This window comes from Lissotriton vulgaris, chromosome 1_1, assembly GCF_964263255.1.
Source record: "Lissotriton vulgaris chromosome 1_1, aLisVul1.2, whole genome shotgun sequence".
Taxonomy (NCBI): Eukaryota; Metazoa; Chordata; class Amphibia; order Caudata; family Salamandridae; genus Lissotriton; species Lissotriton vulgaris.
This window is the reverse complement of record NC_141685.1, coordinates 2,004,386,802-2,004,412,202: the sequence shown is the minus strand read 5'-3', so window position 1 is coordinate 2,004,412,202 and position 25,401 is coordinate 2,004,386,802. Positions and strand designations below refer to the sequence as shown.

General features: G+C 46.5%; 1 protein-coding gene across 1 annotated transcript in view; it reads right to left on the bottom strand.

Annotated features, from left to right (window-relative positions):
- Positions 1 to 25,401, bottom strand: part of LOC147751528 (glioma pathogenesis-related protein 1-like) — a 961,356-nt gene that overhangs the window by 553,492 nt on the left and 382,463 nt on the right. The gene's annotated exons all lie outside the window — the stretch shown is intronic.

The following is a 25,401-nucleotide window of genomic DNA, read 5'->3' as shown; positions in this document are numbered from 1 at the left end:
TGAAGTTCTGTGGTGATATTACCAAGGGCACTGGCAGTAATGTTAGCTGTCGATTCTACCACTCGAGTCAAATGTCTCAGGTTCCTACTATTAACCATAGGTCCCCAAAACGGGAGGAAACCCTTGAAAAAGTCTCCTGCCTCTTGACCGGCAGTATCCTCTTCGCTAACTACGCCTCGTACTACTCTAGTCTTATGATAATCGGCATCTACAGTAAACGTCGGAGGCAACAGATTTGCAACAAAACATGAGCCCATGAAGTCTGCGGGCAACCATGTGTATGCACGATCATGACAAATAAAGTATGTACCCTTGGCAGCCAGAAACACAGGGGACGGGGACATTGGCAGAACATAACTTTCAGTGCAAGCACTTACTCCAAGTGAGGCTTGCGAGCCACGACCCACAAGACAAAGATTACCAGTGTGGGGTACGACCCATATTGGAGACGAGCTTTTAAGCTGCTTTTCATTAGTGAACATACTATATTCCCCTCTACTTAGGACCTTATAGGCTTGTACCTCTTCTTTAGGGATAAGAAAAGGATCATGGATCTCATCTTCCATATCCTCTATTGCCATCGATAGCACCCACTGATACGAGGTAGGACCAGCGTTGGGGGAACGTTGTTCTGGAGTGGGGTGGAAACCCAGTGCGCTTCGAAGCATTGTTTGGAATGCTCGAGCTGACCCTTGGGAACTATACGGTAACACCAGATATGGAATTCCCTTACCCGTAGTATGTGGCATCAACCCACACACCCAACAATTAGTAGTGTTAACCACTAACTGATGCTGATGGAGGAGCTGGATGAAGGAATTGTTACGGAATTCTACACGTCTAGCCTGTTCGTGTTCTGGTAACATGTGAAAGGAATGGGGAGAAACAGTAGAAGTAAGGTTAGGGTAAGGAGTAGGAGTAGGGGTAGGAAGGAAAAAGTAGGACATAGTGTAATACACCCCACCCGCCAAAAATGCAGAAGCAGTTAAAAACAAAACAAACAATTGGGATACAAAACATTTCGTACGACTAAGTTTCTGCAGCTTGACTCTATATGCCTGAGCTCCTTCCAAATCATTCAGCTTCGAAAATGCCATTTCCCTACGACCGTCCGCAACGTTTCTTGACGCACTTCGTTCTGTGCAGCAATAGTCAATCCCCAGGAGTTCCTAGGAACCGACGGTCTTTAACCTAGCGTCAAGACCTACTGTCCAGAAGGAAGTACGCGCGCGGCCCTACGGCCCTCAATACACAATATGTATATATTAGCACAATATTTCTCAGCTGTGGAAGGAAAAAGATACAGAGAAAAAAACTCAATATATGTACAAAAACAATTTTCAATGATACGGTTGTTCAAAGTCGATCATGGGAAACGAGGATATTGCAGTTGTCAATTTCAGCAAAGCAAGCAAATTTTATTTGTCCTTAGAGTGAGAACGCAAAGAATATCGATGTTTCCCTGGACGTGTCTGCTCGTCAAACAAAGGATCCGTTGAAGAGACAACGTCCTGCTGATCAGTTCGTTGGTCTGGTCTTGAGTCTTTTGCTGACAAATGTTCAACAGTGGCTTTCTGCTGCGCTGAGGGTTCTTCAACAAGCTGTGCGTCGCTAAAAGGCACAAACGCCGGCAATGTTTCTGTTTCTGTTGACGCAATGCCTTTCCTTATCCACGGGTCTGCCGGCAAAGGAATAGGGACTCGCTTACAATGGGTAGCATGTACCCAATTCTTCCGCCCCTCAAGACGAACGGCAGTCCTCGTGGCCAGGAGCACCTGGTAAGGTCCGGTGAAACGGGGGTCCAGATTGTTTTTGCGTGAAAAATTTCGGGTAACTACCCAATCTCCGGGCTGGAGCTGATGGCCTGGACCCTCCGTCTGCGTCGGCAAGGCGTCGTAAACCTGTTGATGAATTAACCTCAGTTTAGCAGTCAAGTCATGTAAGTAATCAATCAACATCGGAAACTCAAGATCAGAGAATATACCTGGCCTAGGAACCCCCCACACATTCGCAGGACGGCCGAACACTATTTCATAGGGACTAAGCCCTATTCGGGAGTGTACAGTCGCCCTAGTTGACAGTAATGCTAGAGGCAAAGCATCAGGCCACGAAAGTCCAGTCGTAGCTTGAATCTTCGCTAATTTCAGTTTAAGGGTGCCATTGTACCCTTCAACCAATCCAGCTGACTGGGGATGATTGGCGCTATGGAATTTCTGATTAATTCCAAGGCCCTTACACACACTCTTCATCACACTTCCAACAAACTCACTTCCGTTATCTGACCACACGACTCTAGGCATTCCGTACCGAGGAAAGTATTCCTTCAGTAGGATTTTCGCAGTAGACAAAGCAGTATTGTCTTTGAGGGGATAGGCCTCAATCCATCGGGAGAATGCGCAAACCACAACCAAAACGTATTTCAGGTTATTGCATCGCTCCATATGGACGAAGTCCAGTTGGATCACCTCAAAGGGATACGAAGGAGGAGCAAAACTGCCAGGAGGAGTTGGGGTTCCTTTGCCAGGATTGTACATTATACACACCATACAATTCTTCACCAAACGTTCTGCACACTTCGTAATTCCATCATTCTTCCACACATCAGCCAGCAACTTGCAAATACCTTTCGCGCTAATATGTGCTAACCCATGTGCCATTTGCACAACGGCCAGTACATACGCATCAGGCAACATCCATCTTTTCTGATCCGACAAATCAATCCAGCAACCATTCACATCCAACCTTCCCGTACTTTCTTTCCACTTCATCTTTTCAGTGTCGGTGGCCTCATTCTGAATTGCTTTCACACTCTCTATAGTATTTTCACACGTACTCGATTCTGTAGGCCACCTAACCGAATTCGTCACATACATTCGAGTGCTAAGGTTCCGGGCAGTCTCCTTAGCAATCTCATCTGCAAACGCATTACCACGACCAACATCATCCGTCACTTTACGATGCGCACTACATTTAATAATTGCAACTTGTGCAGGCAAAGTTAATGCATCCAAAAGATCGTTCACAAGCTGGCCATGCTGTATTTTCGTGCCATGCGACGTCAAGAAACCACGTTCTCGCCACAATCGTCCAAAACTATGTGCTACACCGAAAGCATACTGACTATCGGTGTACACATTCACACGTTTACCTTTTGCTAATACACATGCTCTAGTAAGAGCAATCAGCTCTGCAGCTTGGGCAGAATTCTGATTCAATCTTGCAGTCTCAACAACAGTATTCAATGTCACCACAGCATAAGCAGTAGTCACATCACCATTCGGCAATTTAAAACATGACCCATCCACATACAGGATGCCATCAGGGTTTTCCAATGGGGTGTTTTTAAGGTCCACACGACCTTTTGTTTCCTCCTCTGTCCGCAAGTAACAGTCATGTTCTGTTACTGCATCTGACTCTGCACTAATTGGTAACAAAGTTGCCGGATTGAGGACATTACAACGTTTTATCTGAATGTGGCTTGCCAAGAGCGTCAATTCGTACCCAGACAACCTCGCACTCGTCAAGTGCTGAGTTTTCGTACGATTCAACAGAGTATCGACTGCATGCGGAACCATCACCGTAAGCATATTATCCATGACCAATCCTGCTGATTGTCGGATGGAGACCGCAGCTGCCGCAGTTGCTCTCAAACAACTCGGCAATGCTCTAGCTACTGGGTCTAAAGTCGAGGAAAAATATGCACATGGACGTTGTTTACCACCAAAAGGTTGCGTTAGGACGCTCAAAGCACAACCTTCCCTCTCGTGAACATATAACGTGAACGGTTTACTGTAATCAGGGGTACCTAACACAGGAGCCGAACACAATGAATCACGTAATTCAGAAAAACTTTTCTGACATTCTTCCGTCCATGGTAAAGGAGTCGAAACATCCTTGCACGTAAGAGCCACCAATGGTTTCGCTAGCAATGAAAAATTAGGAATCCACTGCCTACAGTACGACGTGATACCTAGAAAGGCACGCACATCTCTTTGGGTTTGTGGCACAGCCATTCGCGCAATCGCTGCAATTCTCTCTGGGGTCAATCTCCTTCCCTCCTTTGACAATAAGTGACCTAGGTAGGTTACTTCTTGACAACAATATTGGAGTTTAGAAGGTGACACCTTGTGATTTAACTCACAGAGATGTTGCAGCAGCGACACTGTAGCAATTTTGCAAATGTCCTGAGTATCGGCAGCCACCAATAGGTCATCGACGTATTGGATTAAAGCCGCACCAACCGGCAACCTAAACGCATCTAGTTGACCCTTCAAAGCTTGACTGTAAATCGATGGACTTTCACAGTAGCCCTGAGGAGCGCGTTTGAACCGGAAGCTACGTCCACCAAGAGAGAAACCGAAAAGGTCCCTGCTCTCTTCGGCAATCGGGATGCTGAAAAACGCATTTTTCAAATCAATCACCGAAAACCATGAAGCTGTAGCTGGAATCAGAGTCAGTAGCGCCGTGATGTCAGGCACAACAGGGAATTGAGGAACCACAATTTTATTTACCTCCCGTAAATCGATAACAAAACGATAAACAGGCGGTTTGGTAGGATCAGTGCGTTTAAGAATGGGCAGTACAGGACTATTGCACACGTTTCCCCGAGTTTCTTCAATGACATCTTTCTCGATCAAGTCATAGATGATCGCTAACAAAGCTCGTTCACCATCAAGTGAGATACGGTATTGGGGAATACGTGGCAATCGCACATTCGATTTCAACTGAACAACATAAGGGGAGATATCAAGTAGGCCCACATCATTTGGACCCGTCGCCCACAAAGACGCGGGAAGAGAATCCAATTCCGGTGGAAGCTTATCGAGAGACAAGTACATGGGAGAGACTACTCTCTCTCCTAACGTAAGCTTTACACCCGCAGGAGAACAATACAAAGTGGCATACAAACGTTTAAGCAGATCCAGACCCAAAAGATTTTCACCACAACCAGTAGACAAAATCAATGGAGCTTCGAGCTCACGAGGCCCAATTTTAAGGGGCAAAGGGCACGAAACTGGATTGCTAACGGGGGCGCCAGAGAATCCAACGGAAACATTTGTTAAGCCAGACAAAGGTGCGCCAGGGAGTTTCGAATGCATGATAGAACTTTTCGCTGCACCAGTGTCCAACAGAAAAGGCTCAACGACGCCCGATGTAGCAACTGCGACGTAAGGCCCTCTCTGATCAACCGGAACTGATACCACTCCCTCTCCTTGTCTTCGGCTGTCCTAGTAATTACTATCGTCAGTTCCCTGATCGACGTAATAATCGTCTACATTGTACTGCGCAGATCGTCCTTGCGATGATCCACGTTGATCGAAACAGTTATTAGAATTTGATGAATTGTCAGAGCGATCGTTCTGAGCACCACGACCTCTACCACGTGATGCGTTCTGTGAACCACCACGACCTCCTCTAGACGAATTACCACCACTACGGTCATTTAAAGCAGGACAATTGAATTTAATGTGTCCCTCCTGTCTACAATAAGCACATTGATTGTACCCTAACGAAGATCTTTGGAAAGAGGAATCATTACGCGACTGCGATCGATTCGATTGCGACTGCGATCTATTCTGCTGAGGCGCATTCTGATTAGAACGCGGCGGATATGCTTGTTGTAACAACACTTTAGTTTTCAGCTCTTTCGTTTTTTTATCGGCACGGTCATTTTCCTCTTTTTCTCTATTCTCATAATATTGTGCCGTAGCCAATATCTGAGCTGAGGTAGAGACAGCCCACGCACTCTCCGAATTCTTTAATTTAGTGCACAAGTCGGGCAATAAGTTCGATACGAATTTATCTACAAACAACCTCTGTCCACCCTCAGTACCCATATCCTGCCCACTATGATCAACGAATGTTTCCTCGAACCTCGTAAAGAAGTCTGAAACACTCTCATCTTTCTTCTGCCTACAGGCTGACAACTTGTCCCAATTTACCTTCATAGCTGGCATAAGCGTTTTCATTAATGTAATGATTCGCTGGGGAAGAAGTTCAATCAACTGATCGGGTTTAGTAGCAGCCACTTGTCCAGCGTCTGCCGCTGTAATGGCAGCCCAATCACCACCTAATTCATTCGCGTGATCTTGGTGACGAATCTTTGCCCATACCGGTTGCGGTACGACATTGCCAAACAACATGTCGATATCGGCCAGATTCATTATCGTAGCGTCTACGAGCTGCGATAATTCTTTGTAATACCCCGCAGGATTTTTGCGAGGATCAGGCAAAGTTTGTTTCACCTGAAGCACTTCCGATCGTTTCCAAGGGAGGTGTATCCACACTCTCTGGAAATGCGCCGCCACTGGAGCATTAGCATTAGTATTATCAGCGGGTATCCAAACTGGCGGAACTTCACGCATAGGATATTGGCCAGACCCATCTCCTTTCTCAATGTCCTCAACGAACAATGCATGAGGAATAGGAGCGGGACGAAGAGATAGCAACCGCTCAATAGCACGTCGGACATTAGTGTCGACTATCAGTCCACTTGCGAACTGAAGCCGGAGTTCAGACAGGGCGGTCAGCACCTCGTCAGGCGCATTGGCCACTATCTGATCATGTAAGAACTTGCACATTTCATCAAACACATACCTCTGAGTAGGTATGTTGAATTGATCAAACGTTTCGAGAACAACACGAGGTGGATTTCTAACAGGGTTTATCATCCAACCCATCGCCATATTGTATAGCGCAACACGTTCTCTATTACCAGGAAGCTGACTACGTCTCTGAGGACCATCGGAACCAGCAGACCCAAAAACAGGTCCGAGCGACTGAAAGAAGTTTGTCGCAAGGGGAGAATCACGATTACGAGTAGAGGGAGAAGAATAAGACACAGGACTAACAAGAGAAGGAGTAGAGACATTAGCAACAACAGGGGTTAACAACACAGGAGTAGTAGCGGGAACAGGAGTATGTGGAAGCGGAGGAGCAGTAGGAATAGAACCAGGCAAAGGAGCAGGAACAGTCGGAAGAGCGGGTGCAGGTTGAGGAACAGGTGGAGGAATAACAGGTGGAAGAACAGGTACGGCAGGGACCACAGGAGCTGCGATACCCTGTACGTACGGAGGTGGCGACTTCATAAGATAGGACATTAAAGAATCCTCAACTGCCTCTTCCTTCTTATCCGACTCCGTAGGCAAAGCAGGATAGCATTTGTCTATGGACATACGCTGTAGCCTCTCAAACACTTCCTTATCCTTATCCTCCTTATCACGCTGAAACTGCTCAGCTTTCTTCACTATAGTAGCAACATTATCTCGCTCACTGCGTTTATTTTGTCTGATTTCTTTCTGTCGGGCTTCTTTGCGCCACAACCGAAAGGCATCAAACATGGCCGGCCTTGATTTACGTTCGAACAACTTTATTTCCAAATTATCTAAGATCGATGCTTCGAAGCTACCGTGAGGTGGCCAACGAAGATCGCCGTCTTTCTTTGTATATTTTATCCAATAATCGTTAAAAGCAATCGGGCCTAGCCCATGTTTGCTATATAAATCATAAGTAGGAGTTCCAACCGGAGGTATCGGACACGAGTCCTCCAGCAGGGAATCCGCACCACAAGGTCTAAAGCAACTGAACAAAGTACTGCGACCAGGCATCTTGCACACTAGCCGAGTTTCACAAACTTCAAGGGTTACGGGATTTCGAGTTTTACCAAGTCCCAGCAAAGAACTAAACCCTCGGTCTTTGGCGGCTGCAGTCGTCAAACAAATACAACAACAACAAAGTACGCTAGTAAAGTGTCACCGACAAAAACACTCACACAGCGTGTACAACAAAGAACACTAGTGTTTACAACAAAGACACTCGCTAAAGTGTCTACAACAAAAACACTCGCTAAAGTGTCTACAACCAAGAACTCTGGGAGCGACCCACAAATACTTAACTCAAAGAACAATGGCGTCCTCAGGAAGGCCCGTCAATCGTCTCGCTATACCAAGGTCTACGCCAGGCGCCAAAACAGGTCTACAGTCAGGGCAGCAGTCCGTCGCAGCCGTTAGGAGGCGGGAATCTTCGCGGGAAAAGTCTTCGGGCCACTTATTTCGACAACAGGATCGATGAAGCGGGGTGCACCTTCCCTCGGAGATTTCACACGAAGTTCCTCACGATCGTCGGGCTTGGACCGGTACCACTGATGCAGCCCCACGTTGGGCGCCAACTGAAGGACTGGGTTCTTTTGGACCCAGCGGTGCCAGGGCACAACACCTGAAACCTTCGTGGGTAACCTGCTCCGGCGTACAAGTCACAGAGACACGGGACACTTCCTTCGGCGTCAAAGAGTCAAGGTTTATTTACTGCAGGGAACACAGAAGTCACAGGAAGTACATCGAGTGTAGTTCGGGGAGACTGCTTCAAATTGTATTTGTGGATCGCTCCTTTTATACAGTTCTTACCCATAGGATAACATGATACACAATAGTTTACAACCTGGTTCCCACAAGTCGCTCTCAGAGGGGTCGTTTTGGTCACTTTGAAACACACAAAGTCCGGAACATAAATGCGGAAACATTTGGCGGTTCCCAACTGTAAAAACCCATCTTCCCACCATTAGCAAATTCCAATCAGCAGTAAAGTAGATCGAAATAGGAACGAAGACAGGTGCAGGGGAAGACGGAGACAGTGGGGAGATCGGAAAGGGTGTAAAAGGGGAGTGTCGAGAAGCACGAGATACAGGCATCAAAGGGACGTGCCTAATGAGATGCACGGCTGAGACAATAAGCCCGTGCGGCAAGATGAGCCTCGAGCGGCGCCATCTGCCTTACAGTAGCATCCCCCTTGTCATAAAGACACTTACAAAGGACATGTGTCTTCCGCCATATCTTGGAAGTCCCAGGGTCGCGAAGCGGACAGCGTCCGTTCGCTGGCTACTTGAGGGCAAGAGACAAAATGGATGCCGTATCTAAGATGGAACCCGTGGGTACAGATGAGAAACCCACATAACAAGCGAACGGTTTAAGTTAGCACAGCGAAACTGCGCACACTTACTAAACTCGTCATTTGCGGTTCATAGATACTAGACTCGACCATATTCGTACGAGTTAAAAACACCACTTACAATTGTCACGGAACCTCACTCCCCTAGCTGGAATGAGGCCACGTCCTGAACTAATTGGAGACAAAAGGCGCGGTATTTCCACATGCCAAAACAAATCATCCTGACAGCGCCGTGCCTACTGAAGGCGATTAATGAACTTTAAATACATGAAATGAAACTCTGACTCACCTTCAAGAAAATTACCAGTGCACAAATGACTGCCTGCCCCAGAATGCACTTTTGCGCCAGTGACGAAGGTATGGAATACACGTCATGAAAGGGTGGGGCTGGTTGTGATTAAAACACGGTGCAAACACGAACGCAGTGTGTAAGAGCAATTTCTGTGCCCATGATGAGGAGGCTGTGAGCCTTGAAACGCGTTGGCAGCAACATCCTTCCCAAATGCTACAGGGCATTCGTGAGTATATTATATATATATATATATATATATATATATATATATATATATATATATATATATATATATATATATATATATATATATATATATATATATATATATATATATATATATATATATATATATATATATATATATATATATATATATATATATATATATGTGGGGCACATATAATATAATGTTTCCGGGGTCCCGCGCATGGGTGGGAATATTCTAATGCTTATGACTATTGACGAGGATCCCCTGGAAGAGAGAACAGTAGATCCCTACTTCCGGGAAGGCCATCACATTCCTACAGAAAGGGAAAGAAAGCCCGGTATAAGCCCACAGGAGGGCATGGTTCAACTCAAATTCAATATAAAATAAGAAGGGCTTGGTAAATTTGGCATGGCCTCTTTCGAGCAAACACCACATGGTACCCCGATAAGGTTGGGGCACACCTGTCAGAGGTAGATAAGGAAATGGTCCACCTAGCAGGACAAATGGCAGGTTGCAGGTGGTTATGGAGCATGCCGTGGTGGGGCGGCCCCGGACATGACGACAGCCACATCCTGGGCATTGGCAGAAATACAGGGCGATCCGGAGACTGATTAGTACCCATTCAGGAGCACACACGGGTGTCTTATGCCAAACCCCAGGAGTCTTTATGTCAGGACCCTAGATAAAAACATTGGCGCCCCGCTAGTCCTTTGGGCGATTGTAAGCCTGAGCAACCAGGGGCTTGCCTTGCAATGCTCCGCCCCTAAAAAGGTATGAGTAAAGTTATGGACTGGTGCTTCATGGTATTTAGGGATACAATCCCCACATAAATGGTAGTACAGATTGGGTTGGCCACGTTTCGCTCATCAGGCATCCCACCATTTTCTATAGGTATCATCACAACATTGTCAGGCCAGTTAGTCCCACAGCTTGCCACTAAATAATCCCTTGACCCGGGAAACTGCAGAACATAGTAATGCCTTACATGATGTAGTCCCCCTGCCCGCCTTGTTCACTCCTGTCGGGACAATACCCTGATCTTGTTGTGTGGAGGGATCCGTCTGCTGAGAGGCTAGGAAGGTTCTGAAGGGGCCCCAAATGTCTTTAGGTCTCGAGGAGGAGGGGACAGTAGTGGCGTATGGTTCACTCCTTGTAGAGCATGATGCCAAGCTATGGATCCAGCTCTTAATCTTGGGCGAGTGTCTGCTTCCCCTGTGTATAAGCCTGAGCAACCAGGAGCTTGCCTTGCAATGCTCCACCCCTAAAAAGGTGTGAGTAAAGTTATGAACTGGTGGTTCATGGTATTTAAGGATATAATCCTCACATAAATGGTAGCACAGATTGGGTTGGCCACGGTGCAGTTTCGCTCATCAGGCGATCAGGGCGCCTAGTCTCTGCCAGTTCAAACGGAACTAGAGAGTCTTAACTTCTGACCCAGACATTCTAGCTAGACGCTATGTACATAAGGTTTCAGCTACCTAACACCGGTGCTGAAGCCGACTGCTATGACGGACATTTCCCGGGCATTACGCCCTTGATGTACGAGGTAAGCACCTTACTTGGGACAACTACGCGGACCCCAGTGCCTGCTTTCTTGTCACAGAGGAGATAGCACCTGACTACTTTATTTCTCTTTCCCGCCCTACAGAAGTACGATACAACAACCAGCCTAAATGGGACAACATCCTGTCCTGATCTGATCAAACCACAGTAAGCGTGAACCAACCAGCACGCTACCACAACATTACCACCCCCCTTTTACGTTCATTTTGCACTTCTCTTTTAGCCAACAATAGGCAACTAGCCACAAATCTGTGAAATTTCAGAGGAAATTGGACTACATAACCCAATAAGGCTATTTCTGGCAGAGGTACTATCAGCATCCCAACCATACTGCTGAGTGTTTTATGTAAGAGAAAAAATTATGAATGATAATTAAAACATTTGTAATCGACGCATGAGCACCGTTTTTGCTGAAATATTCAAATTTGTTTTTGTAGACTCATCTAGTCTGTGCAATAACCACCTGAACATGGTTGATTATAAAATCCATGTATAATGCGAATGGTGTTCCATGTACTACCACAGAATATCCTTTGGAAATGACTGGTAGTTTATGTTGTCGAAGAATAACTGATCAAAAATATATGTATTAAAATTCGATCTTTTTGATAAACTGTTGTTGTCATTAAGCTTCTGTGATTGTTACAAATTAAGTGTTCATGGATATGACACTAACAAACATTTAAGCTCTTATACGAATGATTCCTTTAGGGACATCTTGCTATTGTTATTGAGTGTTTTATGTATGCCTGTCCAAAAGGTATGTATTATGGTAAGAGAACGGATCGATTTGCACTCCTTGTTAAACAGCTTGTAAGTTTCTGTGATAATGGATTATAAGTAAATGTAAAGAAATTACTGCGTGCGTGCACGTGTGGTTAGGAGAGTACCCTGCTCCCAAAGAGTAATACAAATAATTCAATGAGTCCTTGGAAACCAAAGACTGCGTGTCGCACAGCTACACAGGCCCAAACGAGGCCTAATTAACTTTTCACTGGTTGATCTTCAATTACATCATGAAATGCAGTCTTTCGTTTCCAAGGACTCATTGAATCAAAAGGTATGTATGCCAAGGCATGTCCATGCGAGGTGGGCAAAGTCAGAGTGTGGGGAGTTGCATTTCTGACAGCAGTGTGGCCTGGTGGGGTCCATCCTGTGCGCTTTGATTGGGGTTATGTACATTCTATGTACTAACTTAAAGTGGAATAGCTTGTGGCGGCTGTTGAGGGAGACATTGTTCGTGACTGTGCAACAGGCTGCCCATTGCTCGTCCCTTATGGGGTTGCACAGATCAGACTCCCAGGCACTGCGTATCTTGACGTCGTTGACTGGAAGTATGTCAGCACATGTCTTGTAGAGTCGGGATATAATATGGACCCCTCGACTACTTTCTATCACTGTCGTGAGGGGGGAGAAGGATGCAGGTTAAAGTGGGTATTCTGGGAGTTTAGCCCGCAGCGTGGAGCATAGCCTTAGTAGGATAAATCTGTCCATGAATGTGATGTTAGGGAAGGCAGACTCGTCGTCTGGGTCAAATATGTGGCCCCCTGGATATAAATCCCCCATTTTGGCAATGATAAATTTAGCGCAGGTTCTTTGTACCAATTGTTCAGCAGTGATGGGAAGTCATTTGGCATTGGGGAGTGATAGGGCTGATGAGTAAAGTGTTGGAGTGTTTGTGATGCGTCCGAGGTTGATCCAGGCCCAACACATGGTTGAGACCAGCTGAATGTGTTTGGGGTCCCGAGGAATCCCCGGTAGCAGACGGCGGTCAGGGTGTCTGGGAGAACAAAATTGATTCCGGACGTAGGAAGGGGATCCTGGCATCCGGGTGGTACCATGCTTGCAAAAAGCTACATTGTGCCGCCAGATAATACAACTGTAAATCTGGCACTCCATACCCTCCCCTGCTGCAGGGGAGCGTCATCACCTGCCAATGCACCCTGGGCTTTTTGTTTCCCCACACTAGCTTGAGTAAGAGAGAGCAGAGTGTGCTAAAACACTTGTATATTCTGAAATAGATATAGAAATTTCGGCAGTACGTTCATCTTAATGAGAGCAACCCGCCCAGCCATGGATAGTGGAATCTTAAGCCACGTGTCTACTTGCGTTTCTAGTTTGGAGACGGCTACCCCTTAGTTACGACAGATAATCTGATCTGTCTCGAGATGTATGTGTACGCCCAGATACTGGGTCCTAGCGGGTTGGGCTAGCTGTAAGGGGGAAGATCACCGATTTATGCCAATTTACACCCAGCCCAGAAAACATGCCAAACCTAAGTATCTCCCTAATGAGGGGTCTAGGTTAGCCTGGGGGACACGAACATATAATATGGTGTCATCAGCATACAATGAAACCAGTAGCAGGCCTGTGGTGAATTGTAAGCCGCAGTGTAGGTGTTTTTTTTTTTCAATTGTCTGATCAGGGGGTCCATTGCAAGAATAAAAAGCAGAGGGGAGACGGGCAGCCTTGTCATGTGCAGCGTGATAGGGAAAAGGGGGCCGATAGAGTACTGTTGAGCCTGAGCCTGGCAGTGGGTCGATTGAACAGTAGGACTGTGGTGGCGATAAATCCATTGGGCGCTGCATTATGGACAGAAAGAAAGGCCATTCTAGAGAATCAAAAGCCTTCTCTGTGTCCAGAAGGATAGCTGCAGGGGGGTGTATCTGGGTTAATTCTGTGAAGGGTATTAAACAATGTGCGTAAGTTAAGTGCGGTGGAGCGGTGGGGCACAAAGACAGATTGTGCGGGCGATATATATCCTCCATTAATAAGGAGAGGTGGCAGGCGAGAGCCTGGCCAAGATCTTGTAGTCGAGGTTTAAAAGCGACAAAGGCCGATATGAGCCACACAATTGGGGATCCTTCCCGGGCTTAGGGAGTAATATTATGACCGCCTCACGAAGAGTGGGGGGGGGGGGTAAAACCTGCATCTCCAGTGCTTCAGGAAAGACCGCCAATAAACGGGGGATCAATAAATCTTTGTATGCCTTGTAGAATTCACTCGTGAATCCGTCAAGACCAGGAACAGTGGAGGAGGTCAGGGCAGAGATGGCTTCATCTATGCTATCTTCCAATATAGGTTCCACTAGGAAGTCTTGCATGAACTTTTCAAGGTATACCAATGCAATTTCTGACAAATAGGCCTCCTGATCTGTACAATCCTGCCCTAGTCTGGGGGTGTACAATGTTTTAAAATAGGAAAGGAATTCCCTCTGGATTTCTAATGGGTCAGTGGTTGGTTGTTCAGATGCAGTCTGTAGCTTTTTAATGTATGCCTTTGAGTACTGGGGTCTAATCATTTGGGCCAAGACCCGACCCGGGTGGTCACCCTCTCCATAGGTCTTGGGGTTGTGGTATTTCCCCATAAAGAGGATTTCCCTCTCAGCAGTATCTCTATATTACAAGAGTAAATTCGCCCGTTATTTGTATAGATCCGACTCAATGCCTGCAGCTGTCTCCCATCCAGGGCCCCAAGTTCACTTTCCAGGCGCGCTAGGGAGCCACGAAGGTCCCGCAGCATGCCGGCCTTCTTGGAGATGCATACACCTCACAAGTAGGCCTTGAAACCTTCCCACAATACCGCCTCGGAGTCGACCAAGCCTGTGTTTATGAGGAAGTAGTCTTCTATTGCTTCCTGTATGTCCTGCTGAAAAAACTCGTCCTCTAGTGCACGATTGGGGAACGCCACTGTCTCTCAAACCCCTCCAGGCGGGGGATCCTTAGGTATAGCAGAACGGGGGAGGGGTCTGAATAAGTTCTGGGGAGTGTCTGAAGGACATGAAACCAGTTGGAGATCTCGGTGTAGCAAGCCAATAATCGATCCTTGTCTACATGTCATGGGGGCTAGTGTAGTGGGTATACATGATATGTCCTGGGTCGCGGGCACGGCCCAAGTTAATCAGGGAGAGCTGGTCATACAAGGACCTCAAGGCCTTGCGCACTCGGGGTTTGGGATCTGGTGCAGTCGAAGTACTGTCTACGGGTAGGTCAAGAGCGATATTAAAATCACCCCCTATCAGTAGTGGCATAGGACCGACCTGCATTAGTTTAGAGAGCAATGAATAGTAAAAAGCAGGGGAATCTGTGTTAGGGCCACAGAAGCAAACAAATGCTATCCTGTGACTCATTAGCGTGCCCACTACTATCACGAATCTGCCCTGGGGATCACATGCTGAGGAATGGTAGTGGAAAGGGATGTGTTTATGATTGAGAATGGCCGTGCCTCTGGCATAATTGCTGTAATTGGCAAAATACCTATGAGGCCCCCAGTTGGTGGCAAAGCGGGCTGGGTCACCAGGGGAAAGGTGGGTCTCCTGTAAAAAAGCTACATCGACTCCATGGCTGAGCAAATAATGTCTCACTTGTCTTCATTTGCGGGTGTCATCCGGACATACCAAGTGGCCAGTGTAACGCCCGAGGGGCCCAAGTTGTGACCTATCTGTGTCATGGTGTAAGGTTCGGATGAAAGTGGATGAGTAGTAGACGTGCCTGTCTGCGGGGCGCAACCATGTGCATATCTGCGTTAGACCTAGTGCAAAGCAACAAAAACAATCCCTTCCCACCACCCCCCACCCAGCCTGCCCGCCCAATCGGAGAGACAATACCATTGTTAACTAACCATCGCATTGTACCATGAATGAGCTTAGCAGGGTGAAGAACCAACAATTAAGGTACCTCCTGTTAATTTCTAGAATTCTACAAGGTGAACACCAAAAGGGTGGGCGATCACTCTCCAAAGGCATAGCGACATATTGAAATATATAATGCACAATAAACCAGTTCCTAATATAAACCATGCACACTCAAATGCACAGCCTATCTCTGCAAGGAACACATCAAATCAACCAGCTGGGACCCGAGCCAGAGAACAAGTACATGCTCGCGTCTGATCCACTGCGCAGAGGAGAAAGTCTGTCTTTTTCGGAGGATGCCCTGTTGTGTTTATATGTACGGCAAAACTCCTGCACCTCTGTGGGGTTCCCGAAGACCTGTGCTTGATCATTGACATCCACCCATATTCTAGCTGGGTATAGAATCCCGTATTTCGACCCTAAGTTCCGAAGGGTCGCCTTCACCCCTAAGTACTTCCTCCTGGCTTCTTGAACTATGACTGTAAAGTCAGGGTACAGAGACAGTTTGGAGCCCTGCCACAGTGTTTCGCCACGCTCCCGTGCTAGTCGTAGCGCAGTGCCTCCGTCTCTGAAATTCATCGCTCGAGCGATGATGGGCCTAGGTGGGCACCCTGGGTTTGGTCCAGGGATCAGTGATCCGTTAGCGAGTTCCACCACAAACCACGGAGTGAAGGCCTCCCTCCCGAATATATCAATCAAGATCGTCTCGACCAGGGTGTCCCGCAGCTGTAGATTCGGGCACCCCCAAAATGCGAATGTTACTGCGGTGACTGCGCGCCTTCAAATCCTCCTGTTTTATTGCAACTTCCTTGAGAATACGGTCCATGAGGTCAAGTCTTTTTAAGGATTGCGCCATCCCATCCTCTAGGTCCGAGGTGTGGGATTCCACTACCTTTAGGGGTCTGTCATGCACCGTGATCTTCGAGCCAAGGTCCACAATGTGTTTTTCTAGTGTATCAAAGAGCACATTTAGCGCTTCGAAACCCGCCCTCATATCCTGTAGAAGCGGGCCTAATTCGACAGAGGAATCCTCAGGGCGATTGGAGGGCTGACCGCCTTCCGCTATGTCGCTGGGAGGGTCAGTGGTGGTCTCTGCAATTTTCTCAAATGGGAGCACTCGCTGTTTAGGATCTCTGCGGCCCAGGCCGCTGTAGCGCAGTAGAGTAGTTGAAAGGACTGTGGGAAGGCCACTGGCAGTGTTCCAGGGAGGGTGCTGGGGTTGAGGTACTGAAAAAACTAAATGCGCAGTAGGCGAGCAGACCTGGTCCTTTCCGAGCGTCTGCCTGGAGGATGGATTTGGGCCGTGCCTGGCGGAGGTTTTAAGGCGATGCGGCCACCGGCGGGAGACCCTGGTCGTCTGTGGAGGAGGTAGGCAGTGAAATGTGGGACCCGGGTCGTCGCCTGGTGCGGGTGAAGTGGGCCGGTGTTGCTGTGGCCAAAGTGGTTGCGATCTCCCCTTAGGCTGCGGCCGCTGTGGGGCTACACCTGCATCTTCACGGCAGTGAGGAGGGCTTTCATTAGCGGCACACGCCGGAGAAGGGGGGGGCAGCACGGGTCATCCCTGGAGCCAGCATACTGTGGGAATGGGGCCCTCAGGAGCGCCCGTCTGCAAGGGACTGCAGAGGTCTGGAGCCAGGCCAGACAGAGGAGTGCAAGCGGGCCCTGCTCCCGTCGGCACCGGTGCAGGCCTCCGCCAGGCTCGATGTGCAGTGCCCCGCGGTAGGTCAAATGAACTTCCCGCACGGGGGGCGCTCGCTGGTCTAATGTGCGCCGGTGTAGCGCCCGGGGCTCAACCCGTGACTCACCACACTGCCACAAGTCGGGTCCAGCGCCGCTCGATCACTCCTTCTCCGCTTCTCTCCCTCTCTGCTGCCGTCTCACCGCCATCTTGTGCCTCACTCAGTATCTTCGTCGAGTGTTTCTTCTCTTTATGCAGCTCATCGGGGCTTCACACGGCGGATGGTCATGCCGGAGTATTGTAGGCACCCACTCAAGGCTGCAACATGATTTTGGCCACTTTTAGGACCGGGGAACTGCCAAAATGTCGCATCGGTCGGGAGAGAGTCAGCTCCGTGCAGCCATCGCGGTCCACAGCTTGGCCATGCCCCCCCTTTACCACTTATGTTAAAGTTGCAACCCTTGCACTGTTAATACTGAACGTTCTGATTTGTTAATTTACAGCCCTGAGGAAGCCCCAGGCTGGACAGCCATGTAAAGGGGGCGAAACACTTGTTGGCTGTCGCAATTCTCCATTGTTCTGAGAAAAAGTGAAACAAAAACCACTGCATAAAAATATCACAAATGAGTAACTAAATACTGGAATTTTTTCAGTGCTGAACTACGTTCTCTATCTTTGTCCACACACTCTACTGGGTCAGGGCAGATGAGGCTAGTCACCACTGCCTGACCTTGGGTCATCCGTAAGTTAACCCACCACGTTGGCATACCTCTTGTATGAAAGAAACCTGCAGCAAACTGCTTTCCAACAAAAGTTGGGTGGACTGATTATTTTGTGCAGCGTGACCAATTGCTGGTAAGCGGTGGTATGGCCGATATCGGCACTATGTCCTCTGTGATCGCCCCGTGGGCTGCCCTGGGTACACAGAAACTCAGGGTAGACTATGGTAGATAGTCTTATGCATCACGTCTTGCCAATGGTGGCACACAGCCTCCTACCACCAATACCACTCCAAGGTGGTTGTCTCAGAAGGGGCTGGCCTACGCCTCTCTGTCGCCTCCAGGTCGATCTCAGAAGACACAGCATGTGAAGTGCTTGCGGCAGAAACTTCCCTCCAAGCACCCAACTCGCCCACAAGGTCTTCACTGCCTTATGCTGCTCTTACCAGCATTACGCCCTCAATTGGCAGGCTTGACATCGCACGTGTCCTGGAGTGAACCTACACTCACTACAGCAGATGTTGCCGCTTGGGTTACCCTGATACTGCGGATGGCTGGGAGATTATCATCCTTGCCAGAAGAGACTTGCTAGTGTGTTGCCATCTTGCTGCTGCTTCATCCCCTAGCACCCCCGGGACACACTTTCCTGCTTATGATGCAAATATTTTGAGTTTTAAATATTGTGCAAAATCATTGCCTATAACACAAACAATAATCAGAGACATCAGTACTAAATAATCTAAGTTGTGCGGGTCCTTGTCACAATAGTCCTTTTTTGTCTCTTCTTTTCCTCTATTTCCATTATATTGTTTTGATATAGAATTGAAAAAGTTCTTTTATGACAATTATATTGGTTTGTGATCTTGATACAGCTCGCTTTGGTTTGGATTTATAGGGGTTTATGTATTATTCAATTGCATTGTGCTCATTTTTAACCAATGACTTCATATACATCAATCACATGATATACAGATCAATGCCATAATTCTTTTGTTACTTAAACCAAGATCTACAATGTACTGTTTTACCTGATGCCAGTATATTAAATAAAAAGTAGTTGAAATCAGAGGCAGCTCCTCTGTTATGGCGTAGGAGCATCAACCCCCTTCACTTCAGGAGTTAGCATCACAACTCTCTTCACTCAAGGGGGCTTGCCACAATATGCAGCCGGAATACTGTGTCTACATAAAGACAGACTTACAACCAAGACAAAAAGTCCTTTCAGGTTTTACTGACAACTAGCACAGCAGTCCGGTGCTAGAATTCATGCAAGTAACTGCAAGTAACTGTAAAAATGGAACAACATCTGAGAAAAAAGACTGTTGCAATAAGGAACAAGTTACTTACCTTCGGCAACGATATATCTGTGAGAGACAGATTAAATATAGATTTGTTACATTTAGAATGACCTCCAGGCGCCAGACTGGATCCTGAGAAATTTTTCGCCAGCAGTACCCCTGTGTGTCGAAAGGTGGCGTTGGTCGACTCTGCGTTAGTCATTGGTGTCGTGGTCGCCAGAAGGACGGCACAGTAGCTACTTAGATGCCGTACTCATGCGCTGATGTCAGTTCTTTTATAAGACATTCCACAACAGAAACGCAGAGTCATGCAAGACAATGACCACTGGTGCACAAAACTAGTGCCATGAAAAGGATTCCCTGACTCTGGAAGTCAGTTTGCAGAACGGGGGAAGGATGGGTGGGGCGGTAAGTAATCTATAACTAATCTATGTCTCTTTCAGATATATTGTTCCCGAAGGTAAGTAACTTGCTCATCTGACAAAGACAATTAGTTATAGATTCCTTACCTTTTGAATAGATACCCCAGCAATATCAAGGTGGGTCTGCAAACCAAGTTCACACCAGAAAGTCCTGGAAAACAGAAAGGCCAAAGAAGCAGTCTCTCCGGGCTTGGCTGTCCAGGCAGTAGTGTTTTGTGAACGTGTGCAGAGATTCCCACGTAGCTGCCTGACAGCTGTCATTGAAGGCGACTCCCTGTCCCACAGCAGTGGTAGCTGCCATTGCCCTGGTGGAATGGGGGTGCTATCCCACTTGTGGCTCCTTCTTTGCTAAAGAGTAGCAAGCTTTAATGCACAAATCGACCCACCTATAGATGGTCCATTTGTGCAAGGCCCAACCTTTTTTGTCGACCATGTAGCCAACAAAGAGCTAGTCATCCACCTGGAATTGCTTGTTGCAATCCAAATAAAAAGTAAAAGCACGTTTTGGATCCAGAAGGATTCGTAGGCGGAAAGAAGGTAGGCAAAGTGATGGTTTGGCCAATGTGGAAAGAAGTAACCACTTTAGTAAGAAAAGGGGGTGGAGTTTGAAGGACAATCTTGTCTGGATGAACCGCCAGAAACTGAGGTTTCGAAGAAAGAGCCTGGAGCTCACTCACTCTGCGAGCAGAAGTGATAGCAACCAGAAAGGCAGCCTTTAAAATGAGAAGTCTTTCTGAGAGGACAGTTATGTAGTGGCTCAAAGGGAGTACATGAGAAAAGTAAGAACCAAGTTCAAGTCCCACTGAGGCATTACGAAGGAAGCAGGAGGAAAAAGAAGAGTGATGCCATTAAAAAAGAGATTTAAAACAGGGGACATGAAAAGAGAAGGGTGATCAGGAAGCCTAGACGAGCTGAAATAGCTGAGAGATAGCCCTTAAGAGTGCCCAGAGCAGAGCCCTGCTGGGCCAAAGGAAGGAGGAACAAGAGAACATCAGAAAGAGGGGCAGAAAGGGGATCCACAGCCTTTGCTGCACCCCATGCCACAAATGTGTACCATCTGCAGGCGTATACCGTCTTAGTGGAGGGACGCCTGGCTGCCAAATTAACATCACAGGCTTCGGGAGGAAGGTCGTAGGCAGTCAAATCTCGCCAATCAATCTCAGGAGGTGGAGGCTGGACAGGTTCGGTTGAGATTCGGTTGGAGGACCAACCCCTGCTGCTGCAACAGAAGATCTTCTCGAAGAGGCAGTCTGATCGGAGGATCAGTGGGCATGTGTGACAGCTCAGGATACCACTCTTTGAGCCCAATCCGGAGCCACAAGAATGACTTGGGCCCAGTCGCGTTTGATCTGGGCAGAAGTGATATAGGAGCAAAGGCGTATACAAGACTGCAACTCCACTCGCGACGAAAAGCGCAGCCTAGCGAGTGCCGCTTGGTAAATTCCAATGCGCAGAATTGCTGACATTGTGCATTCACTTTGGTGGCGATTAGATCTAACCAAGGCTCTAGCCACTGCCGAAATAAACCTTGCACCACCTCCAAGTGAAGACGCCATTCGTGATCCATCATGCACCTGCGGCTGAGTTTGTCCACCCTGGCGTTCAATGAACCTGCCAGATGTTGAACCAACAGGGATATACCCTGATGTTCCAGCCATGTCCAGAGACTGAGAGCCTTTTGACATAGGGACCACAATTCCACCCCACCCTGTTTATTGCAGTAGCACATGGCAGTGGTGTTGTCCGTGAACACCTGCACTACTTTTCCCCGGACAGGAAGGAAGTCATGCTTTTAGCGCAAGACAGATCATCCGGAGCTCCAGAAGGTTGATCTGGAGTCTGAACTCCGCCGGATACCAGAGGCCTCAGATCTCCGCCTCTTCCATGTGGCCGCCCCACCCCAGAAGTGATGCATCCGTCACCACTGTGAACTCTGGTTTAGGAAGGAAGAGGGCTCTGCCATAGACCCAATCTTGGTTCGTTAACCACCACTACAATAGACATGCAGTGCCCTCCAAGATCTGAACACAATCGGACCGATTCCCCTGACGCTGTGCCCACTGGAAATTCAGGGCCCACTGCAGAGCCCTCATATGCCACCAGGCATGATCTACCAGCAGAATGCAAGAGGCCATGAGGACCCAGCAGCTTCAGGGTCATTCTGACCGAAACCCGAGATAGAGGCTGAAAGATCAGAATCATAGCCCGAATATCCCAGACTCGCTGCTCAGTAGGATAAGCCCAGAACTGCATTGTGTTCGGAACAGCTCCGATGAAAAGGAGCTTCTGAGAGGGAGTCAGGTGTGACTTCGGCATGTTGATAGTGAACCCCAGCGAATGCAGGAGTTCCGCCGTAGTCTGGAGGTGGGAGACGACTGCCCAATCAGCACGGGCCTAGTACTGGTGAAACGACAGCCAGCCTGAATCCAACCAGGATAGGGCATATGAGAAGATGAGCCTAGAAGTACACATACGCTATCATTAGACTTGTGCACAATCATGGTGAATTACCAATAATAATAAAAATTCTTAAAAAATACACTTACAAAGGGTACAATTACCCCTGCCAGGAGGCGGACAGTCACGACAGAGAGAGGAAACCATCCAGTGATTACCTGGGCAGTGCAATGTGCAGGGGAGTCCTGCAGGAAATACAAAAATTACAATTGGGCATTAGAAAAAAAATGGGGCTAGTTACTGGAAAGACCAAGAGCAAGTGGAGGAACCGGTCCTTACCGTCTTAAAAAACACAGGCGGTATGCCGAAGTGATTGAAGTCAGTGAGCCGAATGCCGACATGTACCCAGGCTATCCATGCGTTTATGAAGGAATGCGGAAGTGCTCAGTGCTCATGCTTTCAATAAGTTGACAGGTGAATATGGCCATTAACACGGAAAATGGTAGTGCCATATTAAAGGGCAGAAGGAAGAGTAACAGGATAGGGAAGGAGCATGTAAAGAGACAGTTCAAAAGATACAGTGTTCATTTCAAGCTTCACAAATTGTGTCCTATATGACAATAGACTTAAATTATTAGAGTCAAATTTTGTGTGGGAAAATACATCAAAGCTACGTAAAAGGGAGCAATCAATTACATATGAATTACATACAAGGTTCACAAAACAAAATAGATAACGGTCTGCACATAATCAGTCAGTTGAGATCTGCGGTGATGGTAACAATTCACAGTTTACAATAAGGGCTCTCTCCATATATAAATACCTAATCATACCCTGGGTGCACTGGGCAGTATCAATAGAGGAGAAATCATGTAAAAATAGAAGAGTAAGTCAGAGACAATGACGGAAAAGATGAAGACTTGTAAAAAGTAACTGTAATGAGAGGTACAGTACAGGCAGAGAGAGCATAAGGAGCCAGAAAATTATAAGGTTTAGGGATCATGGAATTCACAGATTGGAAGTGAGGCACTAATGGGCAAGGATGCGGCACCAATTAACAAGGCACTTTCTAAAGTATATAGATCTCTCTTCCACCTTCCAAAGAATGCTTAACCAGCACAAATAAGACTGGAATTTGGTTTGACCAATCAAGAGTTAGCGAGAAAAGGTCAGTTTATTAAAATGTGGTACAGGTTTAAGAATGACCATGATAATCAAATTTCACAAATACTCTGGCAAGAAGTAGATAATAAAAAAAAATCACTTGCTGGGAGATATCTTCATGATGCACTAGAGGAGTTTTCACTGATGCCTATATGGAACAATACAATAAACAATGGATCGTTTAAAAAAATAGTGAATCGAACAACCAGTTACTTATCACTATTACATGATAAAACAGTGCTGGCAAAAAGAAAGCACGCGTGGACAGTAATAAATGGATATGAAAAAAAGAAAGTGCAAGAATACTTGGAGATACCGTGGTCTGAAAAAAGTAAACAATGTTTCATGAATGCAAGATTTGGAATTTTGCCAGGCCTTAGTCACGCTCTGCCATGGGAAAAAACTAACTCCAGTTTATTGTGTAGACTTTGCAAAGGTGGAGAAGAAAATATTGTCCATCTCCTATGTATCTGTCCTGGCCTTAGCAGGGAAAGATGTGCATTACTTAAACCTTATTTTAATCTTCGGGCCACAAGAACATGCAGGCAGGCATTAAAAATGTGTCTTGATCCAAATGATATAGTTATGAACGTTGCATTTGTAAAAATTTTCAAAATTATAACCACCGAATTAGAAAAGTAGATGAGGAAAAAAGCTTTTATGAAATCATAAACAAATAAATAGATAATTTTTAAAAATGTTATTATATTTTTATTTAAGTCCAATCATCTCAATTTTAAGGATAAAAGAAATGCCTTCTTTTTTATTGTATTGTATTGTATAAATTGAAAATGTTCTTGTAATGGAAGTATTGTAAGATTTTAATTAATCAAACAATAAAGAATTACTTACTTACAGATTGGAATAAGGGCTGTCTTATTTACATAACAATATAATTAAACAAAACCTTCTCATGTCCAGGCGCACTAAGCAGTATCAAATGGAAGATAAAACATGGATGTGAGCTGAAGAGTCAGCCTAAACAAAGTGGGGTTTTGTTTAGCCAAAATTGAAGAGTTGTTAAGAGTACCTGTAGTGAAAGGTGCAGTCCAGGCACAGAGTGTAAGGAAACCAATAATTCCAGAAATTGGAGAGAGCATGGAAAAATATGCAAGAAATCGGCAAAAAAGGGGAACAGATAATCCTGGCATTTAATTAACAAGCATGGAATTTTAGATCAATGTGGTCCAGTCCTTCATGGGGTTGAGGCCAATTTTCAGACTGTTGGTGTGAAGGATCCACTCCAATTCCTCTTTGTTGAGGATAGTGCTGGTGGCTGTGCTCCGCAGTGGTGGTTGAATCACGTTAATCACTTGCCACTTCAGATCTTCCTCCATGTGTTGCTGGTCCATGAAGTATTCAACCAATGGAGAATTGGGTGTTTGACATGTCAGTCAACTGTGATGTTGGCAGATACAAATTCTAATCTTTTGTAATGTCTGGCTAATGTAGATGCGGTTATACGGGCATACGATAACATATACGACATTGTTTGTATTTCAGTTGGAAAAGTGATTTAATGTCACATCAATGTTGCCAAAGATGAATTTCTTACTTTCAATAGTTAAATGACAGACACTACAGCCTCCAAATTTGAACTGGCCTAACGTAGGGGACAGACCTCACATTTCAGTTAGAGATTGTGAAGTTGTTTTGGTGGCTAAGGCTGCTCTGACCAGTTGATCTTTAATGTTTGTTTTTTCAGATAGTATTGGGGCGGGGGGTTCCAGTGTCATATCACCTACATTTAAGACTGCCCCGTGTTTCAAAATGCATTTCTTTGCATGGTTAGAAATGGGGGAAAGGTAGTGATGCATACCAAATGACTGCTGTCTGGTTTGGATTAAGGGCTCAAAAGTGCCTCACGAGGACAGTATCATGTGCGCATGAGAGACCTGTATATAAACTTGCAGGTATAGCCTCTGCTGATGAGTTTTTCAGACGGGAAGCCCGCTTCATGAAAGTAGTCTTGTTTTAAGAAACAATTCTTTCTTATGTGTAAAAATTGAGCAAAGGGCAAGGATTCTCTCAGCGCATGTGGATGGTGACTGTTGTAAGCCAGTAAGGTGTTTTTTGTTTCT